This window comes from Paramormyrops kingsleyae, chromosome 24, assembly GCF_048594095.1.
Source record: "Paramormyrops kingsleyae isolate MSU_618 chromosome 24, PKINGS_0.4, whole genome shotgun sequence".
Lineage (NCBI taxonomy): Eukaryota > Metazoa > Chordata > Actinopteri > Osteoglossiformes > Mormyridae > Paramormyrops > Paramormyrops kingsleyae.
Genome location: NC_132820.1, coordinates 25,470,244 through 25,494,751, shown reverse-complemented (window position 1 = coordinate 25,494,751; position 24,508 = coordinate 25,470,244). Strand labels below are relative to the sequence as shown.

Genomic DNA, 24,508 nt, shown 5'->3' with positions numbered 1-24,508 from the left:
CCGAACCCCCCCATGATGGGTCTTCCACCCGGCGGGCCACCCCCCCCGCACAGGGCCAGAGACAGAGAGTTAGGGGGGGCTCCTCAGCCCCCATCCCCTCCCCGACCCATGTTGGTGTGAAGTGTGCATGTACATGTGTGAGAGAGTTGTGTGTTTATGTCTACAATGCATTAAAATTAGTGGGTGCAGTTCGGGTATGAGGGCCCCACCGCTGGCAGACGGCAGAGCCCCACCTGCCTCAACCCACCTCCTCAGCCCTAGTGTCATGTGGTGTCTAACATGCAAGTAAAAATTGAGGGGCAGTGTCTCGGCGCACCTCCCCACCGCCCCTCAAGGCCCAAGTGTTGTGTGAAATGTGATGTTGGGCCCAGGGGAGCAATAAGGGTGTGCCAGGAGTGGGCCCCCCCCCGACTGGAATCCCCGACTGGCCCCAATTAGTCCCCATCCCCGACCCCGCACAGCCGGCAGGGACGGCCAACCGAGGTGTTCAGGGGCGCCACAAGCAGCCCGGCAGTAGGGAAACGCCCCCCCCCCCCCCAGGCGCAGACAGGGAGAGACCCACCCCACCACGCCCGATGAGACCCCAGCTAGCAGCCAAGGACGGGACAACCCCAGACCCCCCGGCAAACGGGGAGCCGGTCCAGCCAGGCGGGGTGAGGTCCCCAAGCAGGCAGAGTGAGGGGGAGGGTGGGATGGGATGCCCTAGGTGTGTAGATGAGTCTTCACAAATCCTTTGCCAGAATTCGTTGACCGGTGTGCAATACCAGAAAGCATGCAGGTAATTATCTGGTGCATCCTTCTTACAAGTTAGGCATATGTCAGTATCTCTGATACCCATCTGGAACATCCTCTGCTCTGTGTAGTGTGTTCTGTGTAAAATTTTGTACTGTAATAGCTGCAGGTTGGAGTTCTGATTCATTCGAAAGGTATTCAAGCAAATTTGCCTCCAGAAGTTAGTGTCTGGATTGATGAGCAAATCCCTTTCCCATTTGTGGGTAGGGAGTGAGAGCGTTGTATCAGATTCTGCTAGATGCACGTAAATCCTAGACAGTAGTTTTTTAGTTGGAGTTATTAAAAAGTTTGCTATTTTTAGTGAAAGCTCCAGATCTAATTGCTTACGGCACCATCTATTATGTATTATTGATTTAAGTTGAAGATATTCTAAGTATTTGTTTTTCTCAATGTTATAAGTTTCTGTAATTTTGTCAAATGATATCATGCAATTGTCTTGGATTATATGTTTGAGGCGCTTGATTCCTTTATTATGCCAAGCCAGGAAGTTTATCACTTTTTTTATTTAACAGGATGTCAGGGTTGTTCCAGATGGGTGTCAGTTTGCATGGGACCAGTGAAATTTGGTTCATTCTATTTGGTTCACTGAGAACTGTTTATAAGCTATCATCAGTCCAAGGAGTGACGCCGATGTTTCCGTTCTGCCTTATTTGCTGTAACTGTAGTTCCGCTTTTTGCCAGCAGGCTGCGCACAGACAGCGTTTCTGTGGGCAGCACATTGTATGTTGTTAGATTAGTATTTCATAACTGGACTGCAGGACATTGCGTAAAATCATTTTCTGCAGTAAGTATTGGAGTGTTTATAAAGGATCTTTTTAAAATAAATAAATAAATAAGTTTCTCACAAACACCTCCATTCATGACTGACTGAAATATCAAGGATGAAAGTGATTAGGATCAGCTCAGAGAGCGCATGCCGAGCTGTTGCTAAAGTAGCAGCAGTCAACTTTAAACCAATGTTAAACAAATACTAGTTAATACTGAAAACAATCAGTCATTAAAATTAAACAGCTTGCTAAGCTGTGTTTCCTTTAACAATATAAATGTTATAGAAAAATGGAAACCCCACGCTCTCCGCGAATATTAATCACCAAGATTTATAAAAACCGCAACTGTACTGAAAAATAAAGTTGCTTATGAATGTTGGCAAGTAAAAAAGTATTTGTACTTTGTAATCAAGTGCCATTCTTGGCACATCACACAACGACGAAATGTGTCCTCTGCATTTTAACCCATATGTGACATATTAGTGGGCGGCTATATTATTTAGCTTCATTCTTAAAATAATAATACTAATACCAAAAATAATAATAACAAAACCATATGAAGCCAGGTCTATAAAGCTAAAGTACCATAATGATTTGAAGCTATTATAGAGCGTAATTTGTAAAGAGGGAGACATGAACCTTACAATAAGTGTGTGTATACCAAAGTGGGCAGCTGTCTCTTTAAGACGTTCCTGAGTGCCGAAAGGTAGGGTGGGAGTTTTTTTTCCGGCGGGCTTTTCTAGACGGAGGAAGGCGGGTAAAGAGAGCGGAAAGAAGAGTGAACGGCAACTTAGGGAAATAAACGTATATATCTACACATATATATATATATTTGTGTAGATATCAACGTTTAGAGCACTGTTTATTTTTTTTGGCCGAAGCATACAATTGCAGCGATTAGTGGATAGAAAGATTTTGGTGCTTTTGCTCTCTTGGATATCCTGGTAGGTCAATTTACCTGTTTGGTTAAATGTTAAGGAAAATATAGATATAGGGATCATTAGTGTGAAGGAAAAACAGTCAGGATATGAATGTGAACCTTTGTTGATTGTGTGGTTGATTATTTTCTTTGCTAATGTATCATTTTTTGTAGTTGTATGTAAAATGCTAAAGCTACCTACAGTATAAGGCTACTTGCTAATTGATCGGAATACGTTGAATGTGATATGGTGTTATTCAGTTTAGCCACCCTGTTAGTACCATTGCAGGTTGAAATGTTTATAATATGCATATATATAAATATATACATGTATATGTGTATATTAATGTTATTCAGGAAATCTGTATAGTATGGCCTAATGTGGATCTGAGATTGCGCTGTATGATAATGGATGATGGAAAAAAATAGAATTTTGTGATGTTTAAGTAAGACATCTAACTCTCTGTACTTTGTGTGCAGGCCGTTTTTTTTTGGATTTGATTCCGTTCCGAATTCAGTATTTTTTCGACCAAGGAAGATCGCTTGTTTCACAGTCGCCCCCTCTGCGTTGAACTGCGCAATGTAACAAGTTTTTTGCAACTGGAGATTTTTTTCTTTCCCAGCGCTTTGTGAAGACATCCTCAAGTGTTGCAACGGGGGTTGCTATAAATGGCAACGCCCCTGCAAAGGTCGGGAGTGGCATCCACCTCCCCAGTGGACACGGGGATCAGTGGGCGGCAGTTTGGGAGAATATTGCAGCCCTCGAAGACGAGGTGGACCGTTTACGGTCCGAGATCTCCCAGCTTGCTGGTGCCCTGACTGACCCAAATATGCCCCGGAGCAGTTCGGAGACCACTGGGACTCCTCTTATAGTCCCCACTTCAGCTCCAAGCTGTTTCCCGCCCCCTCCTCCTCCACCGCCTCCGCCTGCTAATATCCAGGGCCCGAAGCAGAAGACGAGTCATCGTCAAGGAAGTGGCGCAGGACCCACCAATGGCCCCAACATGGTGGATGTTCTGGCGGAGCTGCCGCACATTAAACTGCGCCCAGTGCTGAGGTCGCCAGGTGGGACGCCAGTGACGAGGAGGGGACTGACGCAGGGGACGCCCATGCCCTCAGAGGACATTGCTGCCATCTTAGCAGAGGCTCTGAAGAAGAAGTTCAAGTATCAGATCCACTCTGATGAGTAGGAGCAGCAGGCCTCTGAGCCCTTAAACTTTTTTTACTTAAACTTTTTTTACTTAAATTTTTTATACTTATCATTTTTATACTTATATACTTTATATACTTAAACTTTATATACTTATACTTTGTGTACTGATTCTATATACTTATTAATAAATAATATATTTATATCACTATTATTTTTAAAAGAGTTGCTGATTTTGTAATACTGCTGCAGCATTCTCCACATGCTAATAACTGCCCCACATCGAATTGGCACTTTGATCAGCCACGAATCACTTCACTACCCCCTGTTGAATGTTGCATCGTATGTTGTTAGATATCTCGTAGTAGTAAGTACTTCATTATTAGGCTGCACAATATTGGAAAAGATGTATTTCTGCAATGAGTATTGCAGTATTTATTTACATTTAAAATGCTTAAAACAAACCAATTTCTCACAAAGACATCTATTCATGAGTGATTTAAACGGCAAAGATGAAAATGATTAGGATTAGCTCTTGCCAAAATAGGGCTTGTAAACTTTTGTGGTAGTCAGAATTAACCCAAACAACTATGACTCTATAATCCTCTATAATCACTCTCACTCTGTCACACTTGAATCAAACTCCAGACCTCGCATGTAATGTGTGGGGGAGGATTAGGTGGACTAATGAAATCGTGGTTCCGGATGAGGTAGTGTTCTCAGAAGAGTGCCGGTCAGAGCACTGGGATCACAGCCAAGGTGGGTTTAAGGTTTTTACTCGCAATTCTGTGGTTACAGCCCAGCAACTAACAATAGGCACCATCCAATCCAATATGTGGGCGTGGTTTTGAAATAAACCAATAAAGGGAATAACGACTGAACATTCTGGAAAAGGTAAGCGAATTATGGTAGTTTCAAATATGTCCACAAGATGGCACTGAAGGATTACCAGTAAACTATATAATAAGTTGGAGGTGCTCCTTTAACTTGATTAATAGCAATAACAAATTATAATTACCACATACAAATGCTGACCCACGACAAATTGCTACATCAACAATAACAGGGCATGTAAATCCAACAAGCTGCCATATACGCAATCTAGTAACACTACACCGATACTGCGCATACAAAAAGAAATAAACTACATTAAAAGTATAGAAAACATTACTTACTGAACATCATACACGCACACCCGTAATCACGGACAGAAAATGAACTGCCAAATGAGAGGGGCACATAAGATAATAACTATGAAATGTCTCTGGAGCACAGGTGAACTTCTGGAACTCTTGCTCTTTGGAGGCTGCGACCAGGCAAGCAGTGTGCCGTAAAACGATCCAGCGCTGCTGCAGACTGACGTAACTCCCAATTCCGCTTCCATCTTAACATAATGAGCAAAGTTTTCTTCTTTATTCAGCAATCCAGTATAGTGTTCCAGCCACACTTGGGTACAATGCGCAATGCACCCCGCACCCAGAAATCAGCAGGTTAATATACTATAAGACGAATTCCCCTATATGGACTTCTAAGTCCCGATTGGTTACCAAACATCTGTAAACCAGGTTTCGACCATACAACAAACATAATACGCCACTATTGGTCTACTTCAAGGATGTTGAGCTTCCAATCCTCGTTAGGCCTAGGCCTCCTATGAGTCCCACACATAAGCCTGTCTATCCAGCCTAGGAAGGAGGGCAAAAACCCTAAACATTAGGGAAATTCCACTCCCAACCCAGCAAAAAGGTGCAACCCCCCCTTCGGTGTCCATGGCTGGCATGGCTCACAATGCTATCAGTAAGGGAAACCCCAACCCTATATTACCTAAATAAAGACTTCAGCGTAAACATATACAACCCTTATGGATACATAACTTGCTTGTGTGTTCAAATGCTACCATACAACAAACTGCGTCTAGCATAGTATAGCAGCTACATTTCAAGGCTTCCTGCAGGTCCCCTTTCTCCCCCCGGCGATGTTCCCTTCAGCCCAGTTCTCCAAGGTCTGTGGCCTGCAAAGCTGGTTCCGTGCAGGTGGCTGCGAGGCAAGGACACACGGCACCATCCCCAAAACAACAAAACCTGAGACACAAGAACAATCCCACAATGCCTCCCAACCCTGGCCTACCATCACTTTAAATTTCCCTTCCACACTTTGAACTAATGTTAAACATATACTACATAATCCTGAAAAGGAGCGGTCACTAAAATTAAACAGCTCGCAGATCTTCACACTGCAAGAAATGCAAAGATGGAGAAAGCGAAGAACAGTGAGAGTACGCCACTGTCTATGGTGTCCTCGTCGACCCTCATGAAATGCCAGCAAACACATGGACAAGGGATCCCGATGCGCTACCTTGGCTTTCTTATGGGGACACTGTCAACCACCTAGTGTCTGTCATTAGTGCGTACACTTTTAAAGAGTTTAAAAACTACAAATCTCTTGAAGCGCACGAACAGTTCACAGCTGGCTGGGCACATTGTCATCGTCAAGGATTTTAGGCATGTTTATTTATATAGCACAATTCAGGCACAAGGCAATTCAAAGTGCTTTACAAAGACAAGGATACAATCACATTAAAACTTCAAAATCACATTTCAAAGATAAGTGAAAAAGAAATAATAATGAAAATAAATAATTTTATTAATCAATTACAATGAACACATAGATAATAATAAGAAAAAGCCAAAACAAATAAATAGGTAACTGAAAAGATGTCACATTTTAATGACAGAAAATGACTGGTGCTGCACTAGGAAACTCTGACCATGCAACAATTCATCTAATTCCAGCATACAGACAAAATATGAAAACTGCTAAACCTGTCGTTACTAGAGTGAAACACTGGACATGTGGAGCTGTAGAGCAATTAAAATCATGCTTTGACTCGACAGACTGGAATGTTTTCAAAACTGCTACTAACAGCTTGGATGAATACACGGACACTGTAACATGGCACATAAGCTTCTGCGAGGACTCTCGCATTCCCAAAAAGTCTGTCGTCAGCTATAATAATGACGACCCATGGTTTACAACTGAACTCAGGCAGCTTCCTAAAACAAAAGATGTAGCCTACAGGAGTGGTGACAAAAACCTGTTCAAATTCTACTGCGGGTTTGAAAAGCCACATTCGCGCATCATACAGCCCTCACCTTTTCAATGGCCTTCTTCACACCTGGGTACCTTCCCAGGAGAATCAACGACAGAGATGTAAACAAGATCTTTAGGAGTCAGAATACAGGGAAAGCTCCTGGTCTCCCCAGCCACTCTGAAGCACTGTGCAGATCAACCATCACCTGTCTTCACAGATATTTTCAATTAGTCACTGGATCTTTGTATCTTAAATCATCCACAATAACACCTTTTCCAAAGAAACCCAGAGTCTCTTGCTTCAGTGACTACAGACCAGTGGCTCTCACATCAGTGGTAATGAAGGCTTTTGAGAGACTTGTGCTGTCATACCTTAAAACCATCACAGACCCATCGCTTGACCCTCTATAGCACAGGTGTCAAACTCCAGTCCTGGAGAGCAAGAGCCCTGCACATTTTTGGGTTTCCCCTCATTTAACACACCTGATTCAACTCCTTGTGCTAATTACCACACAGCTCTTGAGCTGAATCATTAGTGGTGGAACAGGGAAAGAACTAAGCTACACAGGGCTCTGGCCCCCCAGGACTGCAGTTTGACACCCCTGCTCTATAGTCTGCCTACAGAACCAACAGACCTGTGGACGATGCAGTTAACACTGGACTACATTTCTTGCTCCGACACTTGGAGTGCCCTGAGACATATGTTAGGATTCTGTTTGTGGACTTTAGCTTTGCATTTAATACTATTCTATCGGAGCTAATGCGGAATGAACTCTCACAACTGCCTGATCCAAAATAACATGTTATAACCACGATGGCCCAGTTTTACGCTACAATCATTGAGTCCATCCTTAGCTCCTCCATCACAGCCTGGTTTGGATCAGCCACTGAACGAGACAAGGCCAGACTGCAACACATCATCCACTCAGCAGAGCGAATAATCAGCAGTAACCTGCCTACCCTCCAGACACTGTACATCACCAGAACCAGGAAACGGGCATACAAAATCTTTGAGGACCCATCTCACCCTGCTCACCACGTCTTTAAAGCCTTACCCTCCAGGAGAAGACTCATGGCAATCAGAACCAAGACCACAAGACACGCCAAGAGCTTCTCCCCTCAGGCAGTCTCTCTCATTAACCAAGCCAGTCTCTGACTGGACGTTCAATTAATTGTCAGCTGCAGTGAAACCAGCATAACCAGTGAACAACTGATAAACTTCCTCTATGATTATATTCTGCACTCTTGCACATTATGCACACATACTGCAAACTCTGTATACATATTGCACTCTTGCACATACAGTATAGTTGACTTGGCTGCTACTTAATAAATTATTAATAAATAAATATAATAAATGCTACTTTAAATTATTATACCATTTATATAGTTTATATTCATACTACAATGATTACTATGTACACATATATAAATATCATAATACCATCATTACTGCCATTAATAAACTTAATTATCGTATTATTATCATATTACCAAATTGCCAGTCTATTGTCTATTACCTTTCTGCATATGTCTTTGCTAAATGATGTATGTTCTTTGTAATGTCATGTAAAAGCACCACCAAGGCAAATTCCTTGTATGCAAACATATCTGGATTCTGATTCTACATCCTTCATCAGTACTAGAAAACTTCCATCCAGCGTGGCATTTCACTTTGACGCTGTCACACTTTTCTGTGATCTAGCTCTTGTTTTGGTCGCCGACTATCATCCAACAAAAGGTTCATTTCAGCTCTCCTAATCTGACATAAACCACACTCACAAACACTTCCGGGTTACTGTGTCACCGGGAAGGGATGGACTCCGGTCGGGATGGGTTTCCAGCATTTCCTATCCTGGCTGTTCTCTTTAGGGACAAACACAAGAATGGAGTCTAGTGATCACACCGGAACCTGACTTACCTGAATGGAGATGTACGGAGCAGACTCTCATATGCGCGGGGATGCTCTGGAATGCAAGGTCTTACGCCCCACCGCTGGAAGCTATGCCATCCGTCGCCATTTCGTCAACTCTTCCACTTTTGCTCCTTCCTGTCTTTTCCAATCTGGAAAGGAGAAGAAACGTATACCGGTCCTGAAGACCGAAGAGAGACCCGAGTCGGCCGCTTAGCGGGTCGCCGTTAGCCGGGCCTCCGTGACGCCCCCGCTCGGAGTAGGATGCCCAGGGGCGTCGCAGCCGCCAGCCTCGGGGCCCAGACTCCTCCCTGTCCTCCTGTCCTCTCAAAAAACAGCAATCATTTAAACAAACATGAGGGAAAATTCAAAAGGCAAAGATGACGTCATGCCTTACCTCAGCACAGCTGCCCACCGCACAAACGACAGCGTGTCACCTTCCTTTAAAAAAAAAAAAAAGAGAAAAACAGCAGGAAACGGGGGCTGTGCACGGACAGGGCCCCTCCCTCACAGCACATGCAGCTAATTAGCTGGCCATCCAGAGGCACTCAGTCTATTAGTCACCCATTCAGTCAGTCAGTTCTGCCTTTCAACAACAGGGGGCAGTAGAGGTGCACCGTTCCCGGAAGCACTGCAATACCGGGTCGATGCGTGGAGCGGACGGGACAAGCCCCACTTCCGGCTCCCTGTTCCAAAAATCCATCTAATAAAAGGCTTCTCGGCCTTTTGGCTAAGATCAAGTGTAGTATCAGTTTAATATCTGATACGTCTCCCATGGAGGGGACCACATATTAAACGGACTGACTCAGACTGACTGACTGAGTGGGTGACTGAGTGAGACAGGGTCTGCTTATCGAACCGGAGCACCTGAAGTAAAATGGTGAAAAACAGAAATTATTCATATTAATTTTCGGGGCGTGAGACACCCCCTTGCTGACGAGATGTGATTACAGAAATGTATCATGACTGTGCAAAAGGGAATAAGGCACCTTTCATCCTGATTTTTTTTAAGTTTAAACACATGTGTGCTTCATATGTAACCGTGATACACGCGGAGCCCAGAGAAATTTGGTTTCCTACACACATGCAATAAGGTCTTTAATTGGGCAGAGTCCATGCCTTCTTCCTTTTTATTGGTTCCCCAGCATGTTGGGGAGCAAGGGACCCCACAATGACGATTGTCTGTACTTGTATTGACACTGATGTCTCCTAGCACCTTGCCCTGACTTCACCTGCATCATCTTATATATTTCCAGGGCCGGACTCTCAGCAGTTGGAGGGTAACACAAATACAAGCAAACATAACAAGCACACATCAGCTATAGGTTTGTGAGGTTAACCGCTATTGCTTCGATGTGTCATGATGATGGACATTCCTGTAAGCTGTAAACTCCTTGGTGATAGATGAGGTACCAGGGCAGGAAAGAGCCAGGGAGAGACTGAGGGCTAAAAGACAGTGAAGGAGAATTAAGAGTTCTTTGATGCTGAACATTTTGGGTATGGGTTTGATTGGGTATTGGCCAAGTTGACTTCTGAGTAAGGAGTGGATCCTTTGCATGGCTTCTTGGGGTATTTCCTGCATTCTGCAGGCCATCCTGTACCTGGTGGTCGTCCTCTTTTTCCCTTCCGGTGTTTCGTGTCTGTTTCTCATCCCAAACCTGGGGCTCCTCTTCAAGTTCATACCCATACGTGTCAGTGGTTCTCTGCATGACGTCTTCTACAATCTACCTGTCTCTTCCTCTCTTCTCTTCCACATGATTAACTCTTCTTTCATTTCATGGGTCGATAAATTTGGTGCATGAGTACAAATATCAATGCGCTATTTTGCCGTCCTCTGTAGAGCCAGGATCAGCATATAATCTTGCCCGTGTGGTTTTATGAAGCTTTGAGTATAAATAAACATATATTTTTATTATTAACAACTGAACATCCATAATTGCCATGGAATTGCCATTTTGAGGTAAATTTGTAGTTTATTTTATAATTAATTTTTGCTGGAAGGACCTTAAAACATTTAAATTCTATATGGAAAATGATCACTGCACACATCCAGTCGAAGCCCTTTCTGAAATTAGTCTGTTGCTGCCTTTCAGGTCCCCAAGCTGACGACAATGTCCCTAGGCGCCCTGGCCACTGCATAGTGGCGCCCCCCGGTGGCCGTTCCAACATCACCAGCCTTGGCTGAGCTATGGTCCTGTGGGGGGGGGGGGGGGGGGGGTTGACCTTTGAGTGACAGATCAGTGAGGAGAGTTGTGGGGTTCTTTTCTGTCTGTGTCCAGTTTTGTTTCACCGGCCAACTTTCCCAGTGTTTGAAAAAAAAAAGTATCCTTCCATCCAGCTGACAGGATGTGGTGACTGTAGTGTTGTGTTATTTTTGTGTTTTGGGGATTTAACACGATCACATGTCTGTCCTATAACTAATGCAAGCATGGTGCTTCAATGGCCTCACCCCCCCCTTTAGTGAACACAAACTAAAGTATATGAGTATTGTTTTGTAAATGGGCATGGTATTGTTGCACATCCTGAGTCTGATTGAATAGTTGGTTAGTTGCATGTAGATACACATATTTGACATCGATAAGTATTATTCGAATTTTACGTTGTCAGTACACGCCAGAGTTGATCACTTGCTTCCCACTGTGCAGCAGTGAACTTAAACGGGTTTACATTCACAAAATATAATGGGGGTCAGGAGATGGACCATGGCTGAGATCACCGTCGAGTCAGGTAGCAAAAATCACCAACTGTGACAGCAGCCCAGCAGCAGTGGCCAACATCATGCTGGATCCTCGTTTAGGGTGGCCAGCAACATGCCTATCTGCCATATATGACAAACCACAAGATGGCACTGCTTGTGCATGCCTTTTGAAATGAACTGGAATGCCGCTAGCAGGCACGCAAGTTACTTCACAAGTTCTAGAGCACAGCAATGCGTTTTGACTTTCTGTTAGCTATGTACGCAGTGATGGACATAACTGGTTCGCAAGTACGCATTAACCTTTAAAAGCGATACATGCAGCAATCGGTTGTACATATTTTATGTGCATTTGCGCCAATATGACAACAAATTACCGTGCATTTTAACCTCTATTTTCCTTACTTCTTTATTTTACGTTTTCTCTGTTTTATTTCAGTCAGTCTAACATATTGGTACATGTCTATATCACTCTCTACGTGTAAAGGGAGCAGACACAGGAAAAATGTACTGAAGACCCTTGAAATGATATTTATTCCTGATGTGAAATTGCTGTTTTTGTTTTAGATTCCAAATTTAACCTTTTATTTAATTTATCCCTTTTTCCCAAATAAAACGATGCATTTAGTTATAATCTATATTATTTTGATTTGGGGTCAGAAGTTCCAAAATCACCAGGTAAGTTAATTGATTTTATGTGTTTTAACTCCTAGACAGATGTAAATGAAAACTCTATTTTTAAATAATTTATTGTCTTTTTTTTTTTTTTTAATTAAAAATAGGATCCCTCATGGACCAAGACTTCAAGGGCATTTGTACAATTCACCTGTAACTGGATCTGCAGTCTTTTTCTCCCCACACCCTCTGCTTGTTCCCTTCTTCTCTTTCTGTCTTCACTCCAGGAGAGCTCCTCAGACATCTCCAGCCTGTAATTCCTGGGAAATGCCACCTGCCACTCACCCTTGGAGGCGTAGCCCATTCTCAGGATCTCATACGTCACCATTCATCACAGAGTCACAACGCCTGCAAACATCTGGATAAAAGCAAGAGCCCGTTTTTTGAAACTTACACATTAAATTTTCCTCTCTTTACCATTTTATTCTTTAAGCTTCATTCTGTTTAATTACATTTAGAATGGATTAAGGCACAGGCCCGGAGGACATTCCCCCGGAGGACATGGAGTGGGACCCTCAAGTTCTTGCCCTGAGTCCCAGTCCGTGGTGTCAGCCCCGTGACCAGCGTTTCCCCAGCCGAGGAGGTTATCGCCGTGACAACGGCAGGGTCAATGGAAAACTGGTCGGGGGTTCGGCTCCAGGAGGAAAGAACTGGGGTATGCTACCCAGACTTACCGCCTGATCCCAGCTCGGTCCAAGGGGGTCTTTTCGGGGGACCCCATCCATTGGTTCCCGAAAGGAACCACCTGCGGTTTCCTCCGGCACTGGTACTGGCCTGTGCTTTTGTTCTGCAGGGTCCACGGTGTGGTCCGGTTCCTGTCCTGCCTGCTCCTCGATGCCCTCCGGCTCTGCCGACCCCTCGCCGTCTACCGATGCTGTTCTTCCCTCGGCTGCCGCAGACGAGAGGAGCTCGTCCTTCTACAGACCCAGACAGGACTCCGAAGGTCCCCCTGGCCGCGACCCTTCTGCGGCACCTCGGAGCTTGATCTGTAGTCTTGCTTCCCTGTGGCTCTCCCTGGTTTCACCTCTTAGCCCGATTTCACTCTTCCAGCCCCCACTCCAGTCACTCTTGCTTCCCACTTTAGGTTCCCCCTGGCTCCCTCTCCTGGCCCTATTCTTGTTGCACATTGCTTGTCTGGTTGTGTCCTGCCCTGTCTGTCCTGTGTCACCTTTGGTCCTTTTGGTGCCCAATCCCTCCCTTTGTCTCCTTCTTCTGTTTCCTTTGTTGCCACTTGCCCACTGACACCCGCTGTTTGTCTTTTGGTCCCTAGTCTGCATCCCTGTCGGGTTACCTGGCCTGTCATGAGTTGTGTCCTGGCGGTTTGTCTCCCCTGCTGTCCTTGGTTTTGCCCTGGTCTGTGTGTCCCCTTAATGATGCCTTTGCACCAGGAGGGCACAGGATTGGGGGGTGGGGGGGTGTTACTGTCATGGCCTGCCCGTCCTGTCAACCTTACTCTCCAGTTCTCCTCCCTGACGTGGCCCTAATGAGCCACGCTTGGTCTTTATTAGTCTCACCTCATGTTCCTGTCCTTCTGTCAGTCACTACCAGCTGCCTTGTGTTTTCCCATTCCTTAGTTTGGTAAAGTGCCCAGGCCAATGTTCTCCAGTTCTGGTCCTTGTCTGTTTGCGTCTCTGTGCCCAAGCCTGCCTACCAGAAAAGCTCCCCGCAAAGGGGGTTCTGCCCAACAGCTTGCATTCGGGTCCTACTTCCCACTGGTCATGTGACAGAGGAATACAAGGTTAGTGCCAGGCAGAAATTAATAGCCTATCTTTGATTTTGCATCCATTTGGTAACTTGTTGAAGTTATCTGATAGTTCTCTCGATTCCAAAGACATATGATTCTTGTGTGTGCATTATGCATATCCAAAGTTAACGCATGTTGTGTTTATCTTACGCCGTACATGACTCATTGTCGTTATGGACAGTAAGCACTTTATGTCAGTCATCCATTGCTCCTTTTCGTTATGCTATACAGCCGCTTTATACATGTGGAGACTTATATGCACACACATTTTTCACATTCCACTAGTTTCACACATTTTACTGTCATCATACTTCTCTTCTGATGCTATTTTATTTATTTGTTTGTTTATTTGTAACCTGGTAACTGCACACTGAATCTTCTTATATTTGTACAATGACACCAAATCTTATTTGGTAATCATGAATTACCAAAACCTTAAATACACAAGGATAGACTCAATTATTGCTGAAAAAATCTACGCAGAGATATAAAAATGTAATATTCTCATCAAAATCACATGCACAGCAAAAAATGTAGGCAGTAACTATATACTGCTATTCCAAAAAAACAACCTTTAGGTTCAAAACGACATCCATCGAGAAAAGAAATATATCCTCCTTGTATCGACAGGAATACTTTATCTGCATTGTAAAATAGCATAAATAATTTATGACAAAACAAAAAGCTTTTAAATTTACTGTACATGATTGTTAGCAAAATCAGAAATGTCAGTGTGGTAAGATCATGTACTTTATATAGTCAGTCAGTCAGTCAGTTCTGCCTTTCAACAACAGGGGGCAGTAGAGGTGCACCGTTCCCGGAAGCACAGCAATACCGGGTCCATGCGTGGAGCGGACGGGGCAAGCCCCACTTCCGGCTCCCTGTTCCAAAAATCCGTTTAATATGTGGTCCCCTCCATAGGGGACGTATCAGATATTAAACTGATAAAACAGATTTTTTTTTCAGATCCAAATACTTTATTAAACAGTTCTGCACAATTATTTACATCGACACAAACACATTAAAACATATAATAGAAACTGCACTTAAAAAATTGGCACTGTCAACAAGGGAATTACAAACAACATTTTCCTACTAAAACAATGATATTCAGAAATAGTCATAATATAACAGGCTGAAATTTTCCCATATCATACAAGTGAATGCCAATACAATAAGACATTATTAAAAATATTTTTAAAAAGTATTAAACAAACTATCTGCAGAACCATTCACCATAAAATAAGCAAAAAAAAAAAGCAATAAAAGCAACCAATATATTTACACACCATTAAAATCTAAGTAAACACATATGGCCATTTATACAATTAAAATGTCATCTCAAATGCATGCTTTTGATGCAAGATGAGCATCCTGGCTTCTTTTTACGAGCCCAAGTTATTTATGGCAAAATTAGGTTTTACAGGGGATCGGTAAATAACATGTTCGTGCAGTCTAGTAACATTCGGGGTGAATCATGGACGATTGATCTGAATTTCAGGACGATCAGTCCACACACGATCAGAATTAATCCACAATTACAACTTCCCAGAATATTATAGTAAAAGGATTAATTCCATGCCACGTGGGTGACGTAATCGTCCGTGAATTCATCCTAATACATGCCCCCATTGTTGTAAATGGCGTATTCATCCCGCAACCTTCTCACCAGCTGCAGAATGGAGAATTTCTTCTCCATCCTGCGCTGCTTGCTATACTGCATGGAGAAGGTTCGGATCCTGTCCTTCACACTCTCCCACCATTCGGCCACAGAGGGGAAGGTAGGCTTGTCCTTCTGCCACTCGGAGAAGTGATCTAAAAAAAGGTGTCTAAAATCGCTCTCCTCCAGAATCTGCAGGTTAATTTTCCAATAGCCGCCCCCATATACAGGGGCGTCTATGGAGGCAGTGGCCTCCACTGCCAAGTGGTCAGTGGGCCACTGTGGGGAGAAGGACACCTTTTCAAAAACAACGGGGGGTGAAGCTAAAATGTAGTCGATGCGACTGCTGGCTCCGCGACTATTATGCCAGGTGAAGCCCAGCATGCTGGGGTTGCATGTTTTAAAACCATCCACAAGTTTAAAGGAACGAATAAAATGGCGAAAATGCCCTGAGCTGACATCCTCTCTACCCTCCAACGCGATGTGAAAGTCCCCTCCTAAAATCAAGTGTCGATCTGTGACACACAACAGGGACAACTCCTCAGAGAGAGTTATACGGGACGAGGCCTCCACTGGAGCGTAGATGCATATGGCCCGGAGACGCTGTCCCCTCCATGTGGCGTCCACTCCCAAAACCCTGCCTTGAAGAGCGGTAAATGAACTTACTTCCTCAAAGGCGCGGTCGCCAAAAAGAATCCCGACGCCTGAGGAGTGGACACCACCTACGCTCCAGTAGGATCTACCCCTCTTCCATTGTCGTGAAAAGAGAGCCTCGTCCCGCTGGTCCCGGAGGTGGACTTCCTGCAGAAAACAAATGCTGAAGGGGAAGATGCCAGCTGATTAAAAACCAACGTGCGTTTTAAAACGTTCCTCAAACCCCTGACATTCAAAGTGACAATATTAAAATTGGCCATGAAATATTAAAATGATCAAATACAATTAAAAACAACAAACTAATTAGACAAAATGTAGATATTAAAGGAATTCAAACAGAAAAAACAGACCATAAGATAAGCCTTTATGCAGATGACGTATTACTTTTTCTTAGGAATTCTCCAACCTCTCTTCTGAAGACAATATCACTTATAGATAAGTTCTCATCTATATCAGACTACTCCGTCAACTGGAGCAAATCAACAGTTTTGCCTTTGAATTGTAGTTTCCAAAACACAACTACTACTCCTTTACAGTCAGGTAACCTTAGATACTTAGGCATAAAATTTTCCACCAGACTCTCAGATCTAGTACAGATGAATCATATTCCTTTGTTAAAAAAGGTGGAAGAGGATCTTGTGCAGTGGAAATCTCTACCTATATCACTCATTGGAAGAGTTGCCACCATTAAAATGATGGTCCTGCCTGTTCTCAATGATCAATAATAAACCCTCTATGGCTTGGTTTAAATCACTAGACTCAAGCATCTTGTCATTTTTATTGAAGAACAAACCATCACGAATCAGCTTGAAAACTCTGCAAAAAGCCAAAGGTAATGGTGGTCTAGAACTACCAAGTTTCTATCACTACTTCTTAGCCAACAGACTGCAGTATATAACAAATTGGATCAAATCAAGCCCGGTAGATAGTCCATAGCTGGACTTAGAACAAGCAATCTGCAGAGAAGTAAAATTGTCTGATCTGCCTTTTATAAGTCCTACCATTAAGTGTTATAAGTGTTTTAAGAGCCTTAGTATTAACACCTCATTAACAGCCTGGTGGGAATTTTTAAAAATAACTAGGTCTCCACTTATCCCCTGCAAACTAACACCCATTTGGAACAATCCAGATATTTGCCGAAAAAAGATAAAATTGAGCTTTCCCTTATGGCATGATAAAGGGATTAGAAATCTTGAACATGTTATGCAAAACGGGAAATTTATTTCATTCGACGAACTAGTCTCAAAATACGTTATTAGCAACAGTAAATTTCTTGAGTACCAGCAATTCAGGCAAGGTTCAATCTTAATCAGTTTAACTTAGAAATACCTCCATGGGTGCTAGAATTTTTAAATCTTTCTAGCCCCAAATTATTGCAAAAAATGTATAAGTTATTGTCAAAAATGGATGACTCAATTTCCCTCCCAACCTCAAAATGGGAGCAAGATCTATCCATCGATCCAGATCAAAACTTTTGGAAAGAAATATGTTTAAACACCTTCAAAATGACTAAAAACCCCAACTTACAGCTTATACCATACAAAACTCTGCATAGAGCTCATTATACAGGACAAAGGATGTTCCAAATGGGCCTTATACACTCAAACCTATGCACCCACTGCTCAGGTAACTTTGTGGAGAACTACATGCATGCCATATGGTCCTGCACACCGGTGCAGAAGTTCTGGCAAAGGATATGTGAAGATCTATGAATTTGGTTTAATTGCTATATCCAAACCTCACCTACATTGTGCATTTTAGGTGATGCAAGTGTATTAGATATGGAAGAAAATAAAGTGCACATGATCCTTACTGCCTTAGGCATTGCAAAGAAAACTATCTTCATGAACTGGAAATCAAAAAATTATTTATGTGTTACTCAGTATAGAAATTTAATTCTAGACCACATAAGTTTGGAGAGAATGTCTAATTCCCTCCAAAAAAAAACAATTGGGCGAATTGGATTCTCTCTGGTCCATTCTGGCCAATTCCATTATGTAGGGGGGGTGGTCGGCTGTGGTCTTGTCTCCTCGTGATTCTGGCGGGTGGCGGGGTTGGGCCCCCGGGCTATGGGCGGCTAGTGGCTTCTTGGAGCTGGGGGGGCTGTGGCTGCCATCCTGTGATGTCTGGGTGTCTGCCCTGGCTGGTGGTGGGGGGGGGGGGGCTTGGGCGGGTGCTGCCTGGCAGTCATGGGGCGTGGGGTCTGGGGTACCGGTGGTGACGGGGGCTGGGCCCTGGGATGGGTGGTTGGCCTCTTCGGTGCGGGCTTGGGTGGGGGGTCTGGGGCTCTGGTGCCTGGGGCCTGGCTGTTTCCTCGGTGGGTGCCATCCTGCGCGGGGGTGGCCTGTGCTCCCTCCGGGGCACTGCCGGGGGGGTGGGTGGGTCAGTCCGTGTCAGGAGGTCCAGCCTGTGCTGTGTGGGGGGTGGCATGTCTCGAGCCCGGGCTGGTCTGCCACTATTTGTCGTTGAATGAGTGGGTGACTGAGTACGGGCTGCCCTTCGGGGTGGGGGGGGAGGAGGGCTAGCTCTTGGCGTCGGCACTGTTCCGGGATGTTGTCGCCAGGGGTCTCGGGTCCGCTCCTTCCCATGTAACGGTGGGGGGCTGGGGTGCCTACTGAGCCAGCTGGCTCTCTTCTGCCGGGGGGTAGTAATCTCCCCCCTGCTATGATGAATCCCAGCCCCTCTCCTCCCTCACTCACACAACATGCCACGCACACATGTAGGATCTCGGGGTGGGAATGTGCCGTGCACGCAGTGAGGGGGCCATTCACATGGCCTTACTCGCTGTGCGGCGCAGCCCTCTGCCTCCCCTTGATTTAATTGCACTTTAGTCATCACATATCAGTATACACACAGGGCCTTGGGGGGTGGGGGCACTACTCAGAGGTTGGTGGGTGGGGCCGCTGAGGTGCTGCCCGCCCCTCAATTTTACTCACACCATATACATTGAGGGTCTTGGGGGGGTGGGGGGTGATGGGGAGGAGAGCTGTTCGCAAGCAGCGCTCCTCCGCGCTTCCCCCGTCAATTCTAAATCCATCTTAAGTTTCTCAACAGTCATACTCATCCCTTACACCACATACACTCACATGCACCAACACATGCATCCAACACTCCACCTCTCACACAGGTGCGTGTGGGAGGAGAGTGGGCAGGTCTTCCTACACCCCTGCTGCCTGCCCGCGATGGTGGGGGGGCACTCGAGTAGTCGTCCGGCTGTCGGCGCCCTGGGGTTGCGGTTGGCGCTGGGGGTGGCGTCCGTTCCCCCGCATGGTGGAGGGCGGTCCGGAGTGGATGGGCTTATGTCTTTTTGTCTCTGTGTATGTGTCTGTGTATGTTGTGTGAGTGGGTGTATGGTCTATGTGTATGGCTGAGGGGTGTGTCTGTGTGGGCGGTGTGGGCCTGGGTCCGGGGCTAGCTGCTCCTTCCTGGGCGCGGCTGCCTCCTTGGCATGGTTGCTGGCCCTCCTCCCCGGGTGGTGGCCTGGGGGGGGCTCGGGCCTCTCCGGCGCAGGTGGGCCTCTCTGCTGGGGGCCGGTCGTCTCCCGGCCGCTTGGGGTCCTGGGGCCCTGGCCCGTGCAGGAGCGGCCGTCACCCTCGCGGGGTCGGCTGCCTGTTGCCTCTGGTTCTCGTGCCTTTTTGGCTGCGGGGGCTGTGCCTGGGACCTGCAGACTGTTTTTTTTTGGATTTGATTCCGTTCCGAATTCAGTATTTTTTCGACCAAGGAAGATCGCTTGTTTCACAGAGTCGCCCCCTCTGCGTTGAACTGCGCAATGTAACAAGTTTTTTGCAACTGGAGATTTTTTTCTTTCCCAGCGCTTTGTGAAGACATCCTCAAGTGTTGCAACGGGGGTTGCTATAAATGGCAACGCCCCTGCAAAGGTCGGGAGTGGCATCCACCTCCCCAGTGGACACGGGGATCACGGGGATCAGTGGGCGGCAGTTTGGGAGAAGATTGCAGCCCTCGAAGACGAGGTGGACCGTTTACGGTCTGAGATCTCCCAGCTTGCTGGTGCCCTGACTGACCCAAATATGCCCCGGAGCAGTTCGGAGACCACTGGGACTCCTCTTATAGTCCCCACTTCAGCTCCAAGCTGTTTCCCGCCCCCTCCTCCTCCTCCACCGCCTCCTCCTCCTCCGCCTGCTAATATCCAGGGCCCGAAGCAGAAGACGAGTCATCGTCAGGGAAGTGGCGCAGGACCCACCAATGGCCCCAACATGGTGGATGTTCTGGCGGAGCTGCCGCACATTAAACTGCGCCCAGTGCTGAGGTCGCCAGGTGGGACGCCAGTGACGAGGAGGGGACTGACGCAGGGGACGCCCATGCCCTCAGAGGACATTGCTGCCATCTTAGCAGAGGCTCTGAAGAAGAAGTTCAAGCAACAGATCCACTCTGATGAGTAGGAGCAGCAGGCCTCTGAGCCCTTAAACTTTTTTTACTTACATTTTTTAAACTTATAACATTTTTATACTTAAGATTTTTATACTTATATACTTTATATACTTATACTTTATGTACTTATATACTTTATATGCTTATATTTATATACTTATACTTTGTGTACTGATTCTATATACTTATTAAATAATATATTTATATCACTATTATTTTTAAAAGAGTTGCTGATTTTGTAATACTGCTGCAGCATTCTCCACATGCTAATCACTGCCCCACATCGAATTGGCACTTTGATCTGCCACATATCACTTCACTACCCCCTGTTGAATGTTGCATCGTATGTTGTTAGATATCTCCTAGTAGTAAGTACTTCATTATTAGGCTGCACAATATTGGAAAAGATGTATTTCTGCAATGAGTATTGCAGTATTTATTTAAATTTAAAATGCTTAAAACAAACCAAATTCTCACAAACACATCTATTCATGAGTGATTTAAACGGCAAGGATGAAAATGATTAGGATTAGCTCTTGCCAAAATAGGGCTTGTAAACTTTTGTGGTAGTCAGAATTAGCCCAAACAACTATGACTATACCCCACGGAAATCTTTAGTAAAAACCGAAAGATTTATGCGGGATGAAGAGAGACCCGAGTCGATATGGGGCTGCCGCTTAGCGGGTTGCCGTTAGCCGGGTCTCCGTGACGCCCCCGCTCGGAGTAGAATGCCCAGGGGCGTCGCAGCCATCGGTGTCGGGGCCGCGACTCCTCCCTGTCCTCCTGTCCTCTCAAGAAACAGCAATCATTTAAACAAACATGAGGGAAAATTCAAAAGGCAAAGATGACGTCATGCCTTACCTCAGCACAGCTGTCCACCACACAAACAGCGTGTCACCTTACTTTAAAAAAAAGAAAAGAAAAAGAAAACCGGCAGGAAACGGGGGCCACGCACGGACAGGGCCCCTCCCTCACAGCACATGCGGCTAATTAGCTGGCCATCCAGAGGCACTCAGTCTATTAGTCACTCACTCAGTCAGTTCTGCCTTTCAACAACAGGGGGCAGTAGAGGTGCACCGTTCCTGGAAGCACTGCAATACCGGGTCGATGCGTGGAGCGGACGGGACAAGCCCCACTTCCGGCTCCCTGTTTCAAAAATCTGTTTAATATGTGGTCCCCTCCATGGGGGACGTATCAAAGTAACCTTTTCATACCAAAACAAAATGTAAATCAGCTCAAATACATGAATAATAAATATTATGCTTGTACTACTTATATTAACACATAATCACAATCTATGAGGTTGAAACATTCCTACACTATGCAAATCATGCCAACACAGTACAATAAGACTTTCAAAGATAATATTAAACAAACAGAACTACCTGCAGAACTATTACCAATAAAACAGGAAAAGGGCAATAAGACCAGCAAATACAATTATACACCATTTAAACCTAATTACAATTATATGGTCAATAAAACAATTAAAATGTCACCTTATATGCATGCTATTAAAAAGTTAAGACCTCTAACCCTCTGGAGTCGACGGCATCGTCGGCAATGCCGCGATCTTTCTTGTGTATTTCAGTTCATGACTCGCTGAAATCTTATTATAGAAACATGAAAAAAAAAATGCTGATTAAATCTGTAATCTGCATTCTTTTCAAAACGTTCATCGTCGGAAGTATTAAACTTTTTAAATCGGCAAAAAAGTAAACCATGTCACCTTACTTTGTTTTACCTGCATCGGGGGTGTGTAGTACCACTGTCACCCGAAGATTGCTATTCACATTCTAAATAGCCACATTAGCGCGTATTCAGATCGCATTCGCATGGTAATTTGATGAACAACGCAACGGTGAAACGCGATCCAGATACGTCCCCTTCAGCGCCATAAAAGGGGGGAGGGACGTGGCCAGGTGATAATGGCTCATTCATTCACATGAAAGTTGCTACATATTCAATGAAAGGAGCCAGAAATAGTGACACGAGTTAGGTTTTTCTTATTTATTTATCCAAATGAATATTGCAACTACACCATTTAGTCATCTTCGTGTAGCCAAGACTTTGGTGATCAGATATCTGGGATCAACACAAACTGCCAGCATTGCTTACAAAGTAGTTTTATAATGTTTCTGCAAGTGTTCCAAACTGCATTTTGCCATGTCTATACTTTGAATGTCAAATTACAAACTTCACATAAATCTAACATATTTACAAAGTACACTAAGATTAAGATGAGTTTGTTGCCAAACCAAACATATAAGAAATAATTTATTTGCCAGGAATTAAGTTTTTGATATTGAATGAAATGTGTGAGCATGCCCCAGTTAGTGAAAGTGTGTCCCCTACCCCTAGACTCCAGAGGGTTAAAAAGGAACACATCCGCATGACTTCCAAGCTCTGCACAAGAGTTGGGCTGAAACGGCATCATACACCTTCCCAAAACAAATAAAATCAGTAAGCTTGGGAATAAAATAGGTTAATCGCACAATAAACAGCACAACAGATCAAAATGTTAATAAATATTAATAATGTTAATATTGATGAATAAGTGCTAACAGTGATCAACCAAAACAGTGCTCAGTAAAATCTTTACATGTCAATAAATAAAATCCATACCAAATAAAACACATGCACAGAAAAACAAAGCACACTTACCTAAAACCCGATGTGTCCTCTGTGTGCTTCAGGAAAATGCATCATGTCAACCCTGTAGGATGGAGTGTCACCACCTAGACGTACCGGGGCAGCTTTCGCCTAGGATCAAGGCAGTTGGATGGATGTCAACTTACCTCTGGGGGTAGGTCGTTAAAGTAGATGGCAGCTTCCTTCTGGGGCCTGGGGGTTTGGGTGAATGTCAGCTTACTTCTGTGATCAGGGTGTTTGGGTGGAAGCGAGCTTACCTCTGGGGTCAGGGGATTGAGTTGAAAGCAGCTTGCCTCTGGGGTTGGAACATTTGGGTGGATGTGAGCTTACATGAGGGGCCTGCATTTTTGGATGGACAGCAGCTTGCCTCTGAGATCAGAGCGTTTGGGTGGATGGCAGCTTGCCACTGGGGTTAGGGCATTTTGGTGGATGTGAGCATACCTCAGGGGCCTGCGTGTTTGGGTAGACTGCAGCTTGCCTCTGGGATCAGCATGGTTGGGTGAATGGCTGATTACTGGGAACAATGTGTTTAAGTGGATGGCAGCCTACATCTGGGATCAGGGTGTTTGGGCGGACAGCGGCTTGCCTCTCTGATCAGGGTGCTTGGATGGACAGCAGCTTACCTCTGTGGTTGGGCCGGTTGCGTGTTTGGGAGCTTACCTCTAGGGCCAGGGCGTTTGGTGGACGGCAGCTTACCTCTGGGATCAAGGCGTCTGAGTGGATGAAAGCTTACCTCTATTATCAGGGTGTTTGGGTTTATGTCATCTTAACTCTGGGGTCAAGGCGCTTGGTTGGATGCAGTTGGTTGGATTGGAGCTTTACCTCTGGAATTAGGGCATTTGAGTAGATGACAGCTTAACTCTGTGATCATTGTGTTTGGGTACATGTCAGCTTACCTCTGGGGTCAGAGCGTTTGTGTGTAGGCCAGCTTATCACAGCTAACTATCGATTAGTTTAACTGAATTTATCCAAAAATTATTATTATTTCTATACCTGACAGACAAAATATTGTGACTTACATATAATGTGACATGTTGTTAATGCAACCAGTAATCAGAAGACAGTGTGACATGTGCTGCACACCAGGGCAATTTCAGAATCACTAATCAGATCTGCAGTTAACACCAAGTTATGGTAAACCAAGTGACGCCTATATAATATACATGTATGGAAATCACACAATCCGAAAAATAGTTTCCCGAAATATTAACACAGAGGTATTTCTCACTCACTATAAAACACGATGTAAATTTCCCTGTAGTAATTAATAGATTAACAGACAAAAAAACCCAGAGTCACACCAACGAAAACACAACGCAATGCTAGGGCCAACTAGCAAGAACTGGGTAACCAGGTAAAAATTCGCAATTAACTTCTAAATTATCGAAACTCAGTTACATCAATAAGTA

General features: G+C 44.7%; 1 long non-coding RNA gene, 1 other non-coding gene and 3 pseudogenes across 2 annotated transcripts; 2 read left to right on the top strand and 3 right to left on the bottom strand.

The window, feature by feature from the left end:
• Nucleotides 1-2,311: 2,311 nt before the first annotated feature.
• Nucleotides 2,312-3,839, top strand: LOC140582341 (uncharacterized). Its single transcript, XR_011985274.1, has 2 exons — nucleotides 2,312-2,503; nucleotides 2,959-3,839. It is a non-coding gene; the product is annotated as an uncharacterized lncRNA (long non-coding RNA).
• A 5,397-nt stretch (nucleotides 3,840-9,236) lies between these two features.
• Nucleotides 9,237-9,374, bottom strand: LOC140582640 (U2 spliceosomal RNA; annotated as a pseudogene).
• Nucleotides 9,341-9,446, top strand: LOC140582504 (U2 spliceosomal RNA; annotated as a pseudogene).
• Nucleotides 9,447-14,545: 5,099 nt separating this feature from the next.
• Nucleotides 14,546-14,723, bottom strand: LOC140582512 (U2 spliceosomal RNA; annotated as a pseudogene).
• A 6,790-nt stretch (nucleotides 14,724-21,513) lies between these two features.
• Nucleotides 21,514-21,705, bottom strand: LOC140582551 (U2 spliceosomal RNA). The gene has a single exon (XR_011985456.1). It is a non-coding gene; the product is annotated as a U2 spliceosomal RNA (small nuclear RNA).
• Nucleotides 21,706-24,508: the final 2,803 nt, after the last annotated feature.